Here is a 6,000-nt window from a genome sequence, read left to right as displayed (position 1 = left end):
TCGCGTTCTCGTGTTTTTGAAAATAAGTGATATATAACTGTATAGACAATTAGCACAAAAACACGAGAACGCGAGAACGCGAGATCGCAACACTTGACCAATATCGCAATCTCGCGTTCTCGTGTTTTTGAAAATAGTTACATATAACTGTATAGGCAATTAGCACAAAAACACGAGAACGCGAGGTCGCGAGATCGCGAGATTGCGACATTGGTCAAGTGTCGCGATCTCGCGTTCTCGCGTTCTCGTGTTTTGGATAATAGTACATATAACTGTATAGGCAATTAGCACAAAAACACGAGAACGCGAGGTCGCGAGATCGCGAGATTGCGACATTGGTCAAGTGTCGCGATCTCGCGTTCTCGTGTTTTGGATAATAGTACATATAACTGTATAGGCAATTAGCACAAAAACACGAGAACGCGAGAACGCGAGATCGCGACATTGGTCAAGTGTCGCGATCTCACGTTCTCGTGTTTTTGTGCTAATTGCCTATACAGTTATATGTAACTATTTTGTAAGGTAATTCGTCACGGTAAACTCGCGTGCAACGGCGTGAACTGAGATGCGCACGAACCATTGTATCAAACATCTTTAAGACACTGCTTATTAATGTCTACAAACTGAAAAAAGTTGGAAGAATTATGTTGGATGATGAATAAAATCTCACGCTCGTGTCCTTTGACATCAAAACGACGAGATGAACCACAAAGTTCATAGACATTTCTGCTTTGCAAATTAATGCAGTTTATTTCAAAATGGCTGCTCAAAATCACGTGACTCTTGACAATGTGAGAATGCAAATTTTCCAAGTCTTTTGATTATACAGAAATACATATGTTGACTGGTAACATAATAAAGTCAAGAACACGCTCCGTTTCTTGCCTGTGAACTGACTGAATTTGACAAATATTGTCTGACAACTAACAGTCAAATAACCAACATGGATGCCTAATGGTACTTTTCAGTATTATACGATTAATCATGACCTCATTTTGGATTATTCGAATGTGATCTTGTAACATTATAACACAGTGAATTTAACGACGTTACTTGTGAGAGGGAAGTGACCGACAGGTTGCTCTCCATAGATGTAAATACATGTCCTTCATGAAGACGATAAACATACCAGTGTCACCAACATGGTACGGGTAATTTACATGATTGTCGTGTCTCGAAATATGAATTGTAAATAGTGTATCGTGCCAAATATATGGTGAGTTACTGAATAAATACAGCAGTTTCAAGAAAGTGGTAATTGTATTTATAATGTTAAGTGTATTTTACAACATGGACCAGGCTTATATTGTATCTTATGAGTGCTGTCGGGATCGAGTTATCGCCCTTGATGAATTGTTTGTTTATTATAGGGTTAAGATAATGATTATGTATATCATTGATTATTAAGTTCATGTTCATGTACAGAATATAGACGTGTGTTTATATGAAATGAATGAATGTGTGAATATGTATGTGTATGAAACCTATGCACTATTGTTTTTTATAATGTGATTGTTTTGTACATTAAAGGATGTCATTATCTACTCTGGCAATAAACACTCACAACCGTAGCCTATGTTTGAAATTGTATTTTCCATCACACTCCCCGGTTACAATTTGACAATCGTTTTTTGGAGAAAAGGTACGTGTAATCGACCTAAGGATTGTGTGAGCATATGCGGGAAATACCCACCTTAAATAGGGGTAAATATTTTTAAACCTTGTACATTTTATCAACATCCTTAAAGAGGCTGTACAGAATGTTGATATGTCATATAATCATTAAACGACTCGTGGTTGTTGTTTATTGTACAATAAAACACTCGCCCCTCATGGTTTATTCTCCCTGCAGTGTTGTATTGTACCCCCACTCGTCGTTTATTTCTTTAACAGTGGCCCGCTCATTTATATTATGATTACATGCGGGCGGTTTAATGATAATTTTATCCATTTTAACTATAAAATAATGTAAAGCGGGATGTTTTGTAGTCAGGTTGGAGCGGATGAAAATATGATAATTAATTTTGTATTTCAAAATTGGTCTATGAGAATTTTGCCTTTCATGAATATGCTAGCCGTGTATAAAATTGCCTCATGGAGAAACTTACTGGCCTGTGATTATTTCTGTAACTGTAGTACTGCTGATGCGGCTTTAAGCAATATTACTCACTCACTGACGGTGATAGTTTTGTTTCCAGCTTTCGGACACATTTAGGTTTTCACAATCATTGGACATTCATGTACACAATTTCTTTTGTTAAATTATATTGAGCATGTTGAGGGTTTAATCATAAAGTACATAGGAAACTGTAAAAACTGGAGATGACTCAGACTTTGTGTATGTAAATTACATAGCATTTTCAAGCTCAAGTCATAAGTTTGCTAAATGCTACTTGGAGAATTTAGAGCATGAAAGAAGCATGACCAAAGGACAACTAACGTGCGCATGCGCTTGACCTTATGATATTACGCATGCGCACGGACAGCGTCTAAAACGCGAGAACACGAGAACGCGAGATCGCGAGATCGCGAGAAGATGAAATGTCGCATTCTCGCGTTCTCGCGATTTCGTTATTTTGTGGCCTAATTTGACAAGTCGAGATTGCGAGATTGCGAGATTTTGCATCATGTCCAAATGTCGCATTCTCGCGTTGTTGACTTTTTACAAAAAGTGCTATTTACCAAAAACACGAGAATGCGAGATCGCGAGAACGCGAGATTTTGGCCAAATCTCGCTTTCTCGCGATCTCGCATTCTCGTGTTTTGGGCATATTTACCTCGTTTCCAAAGGTCGAGATCGCGAGAATGCGAGATTGCGAGAATGTTCCTTACAGTATTCCATAAGTTTCAGAGCACTCCGTTCAATTCCCAGCAGTCCATTTTGCATCGTCCGAATTGGTTTGCGATTATCCAAACACAAGCAACACATTCATAAATCGGTGATATTCCCAATTTGCTAGTGCCGTGAGAGGGTTCACGCGTCGGGGTGTTTTCCATAACTGCTCCATAAACGTCATTTTCAACAGCAGTAAGTATAATTCCATCCTCATGCTCCCGTTCGACTCGAAATGCACCTCTTTACAAACTTATGTGACGTCATATATAAATCCGCGCTTGACCTCGCCTCGGTGCATCGAGGTCATGTTTATATTTTTGTTCACCTTCCTGTAACCTATCTTTATGATTTGATTTATCCCAAATATTGATCGTAAATTTGTTCAGAGAATGAAATTATGTTGACATATTTCTAGATTATGTTGTAAATATTCAAAGAACTATTTTTCTTTGCGTAACTGAGTATGAGTGGGGAAACGCATGTTACCGAGAGCTGGCAAATACCGACAAAATAACATTGTTGCAAAGTTCTTCGGCGAAACCAGAGGACTTCAAATTTAAGCAAACAGTGTAACGATATTATTCGGCGAGACCAGTAAACTACAAAATATAAAATTATAAGAATTGAACGTCAGTTTGGATGGGTTCATTGAAGTGTGAACGATTTAAAAGCGCTCGCAAGCTCGGGGGTTCACACAGTTTAACACGCGCTTTTAAATCGTTCACACTTCAATGAACCCATCCAAACTGACGTTTAATTCTTAAGTAAATACATAATGCGCATAATGATAGTTATTGTTGACATGAGGTGAAGGTTGTTATTCAGGTTGTCTCGACGTAAACAAAATCTCAAGATATCATTTTCTCTTCCATTTCTACAAGCGTTAGATAAACACAGTTTGGATCCTATAAATGGGGTGTCATTTACAATTATAGGTCCAAAGCTCAAAGATTTTAAGTAAACTACAGCTGTCTTCCTCCAGAATGACTGTTGCTTGTGAAAAGGCTCGACTTTGTGTTGTTGGTATAGCAACACATGTGAACAGTCGTTTAGATCAGGTATTGTAATTCACGTACTTGATGTCAATATCATTCTTTCTGATAATGTCTATTCTCCTACTGGTGTCGGACTAAGGGTTGGCTATTTGGGGAATCTCCTCAACGCTGGCTGTGTCAAGTAGGTAGTTGACCTGAGACTCCGCGATCTGGAGGTACAGGCACAGCTCCTGGGCATCTGCAGGAAATACCATCTGCTGTAACCCAAATGAAGACATAATTCTGACCTATATAACTGAATTTTCAGAACTTCTGAGGGAGTGAGTGAAACAAGTGACCGAAGTGAAGCAGGTCAAAGCAAATGTGGGATTCGTATTCACCGTCATAAGTTGCTGGCACGCTGCTGGGACATATAGGTATGCACGATGAATTGACGACGGGGCTATTGTTTTTACGTTCATAATTCATAAATTCACTACAACACACCATCTACTTGTACGTTTATCACTTGACCGTCCACGAGAATACAACCATACAGTAGTCGTGGATCAGTGTTACAATTGTACAATATATCCGTATGTATACTCTGCAAAAAAACAAACACGCAAAAGTCGTTGCCGACATCCATGCAAAATCCATACCCAAAATGAATTCGTCATTTCTGCATGGATTGGGATTGATACGAGGGGCGTTCAATTAGGTTTGCAACTTGGGCATTTGTGTTTACACAAACAATGTCAACTGGCAGGTGTGGCATTAGTCATAACATCAGGTTGACACGTGTCATAACAAGTTTCAGGCACAACAATAAGTTAGATGTGATAGCTTCATTCCCCTAAGGGTAGTCACAATCATGAATTCTCTCAAACATGAACAACGCGCTGTAATAAAGTTCCTTACCAAGGAGGGATGCAAAGCAAAAGAAATCCATGATCGCATGTGTGAAGTGATGGGTGAGGCTTCGACTATTCCACAGTTTGCCGTTGGTCTCTACAGTTTAAAAGGGGTAGGGAGTCCATAGACGATGACCCAAGGTCAGGCAGGCCTTCAGATTCCACCCAACCGGAAACCATTGCAGCTATAGAAAGAAGAATTTTGTCTGTCCGACGAGTGAAAGTATCTGAACTTTCTGGGGAATTCCAAATATCAGCTGGAACTGTTGTAACCATTTTTCATGAGCATCTTGGTATGTCCAAGGTATCTGCTTGATGGATACCTAGAAACCTCAGAGCACAAGATAGCCATCAGAGAACTGAAAGTTGTTGAGACCTGCTGGATCTCTATACTGCTGATGAAGCCGGATTTCGTTCTCGTCTAGTGACAGGTGATAAAACATGGACCCAGAAACTACATTGGAATCCATGCAATGGAAGCACCCCAATTCTCCGCCTCCGAGGAAGTGTAGCACTACAACCATCGGCTGGTAAGGGATGCAAAAGGCATATTACTGATTGATTACATGCCACCCAAAACTACAATCAATGGACAGTATTATGCTAATGTTATGAAAGAATTGCGAAAATCTATTCGGCAGAAACGCCGTGGGATGTCAACACGTGGTATTCTACTTTTGCATGACAACGCTCCGATTCACAAGTCGAGAATTGCACAGGCCGCCATATGTGAATGTGGATTCGAGCAGTTAAATCACCCACCCTACAGCTCAGACTGAGCCCCCAGTGACTATTTCCTGTTCAGGAAAATGAAATCTGCCCCACGTGGAAGACGCTTCCGGGATGACGAGGACATAAAGGCTGCTACAGAGACGTGCGGATTTCTATAAAAGTCGTATTAGAAGCTTGAAGGACAAATGGAATAAGTGTATTGAGGTGAATGGAGAATATATTGAAAAATAAAAGTGCAAAAGATATTCTGAGACATGGTCTCATTTTGAAGATGCAAAACATATTGAACGCCCCTTGTATGTATGGAAAGAATGAGGTACTTCAGAAATTTGGTGAAAAGATGGAAAATAACATAAAAACACAACCATGTGAGAGTCTGAACGACATGACCTGTACGTGCAACATCACTTGTTGGGCTATAAAAACGTTGGGTTTTCATTTGCTTGCCATCACAATCTTAGAGCAAGTGAACAGCGAAAACATGTTACGACTGACGGAAGCCAAACGCAGCAACGCCGATTGCATACGGGAGAATTATTTTCAG

This window comes from Haliotis rufescens, unplaced genomic scaffold (genome assembly GCF_023055435.1).
Source record: "Haliotis rufescens isolate VD_foot unplaced genomic scaffold, xgHalRufe1.0.p SCAF_8, whole genome shotgun sequence".
NCBI classification, from domain to species: domain Eukaryota; kingdom Metazoa; phylum Mollusca; class Gastropoda; order Lepetellida; family Haliotidae; genus Haliotis; species Haliotis rufescens.
Note: the sequence above shows the minus strand (reverse complement) of the source record.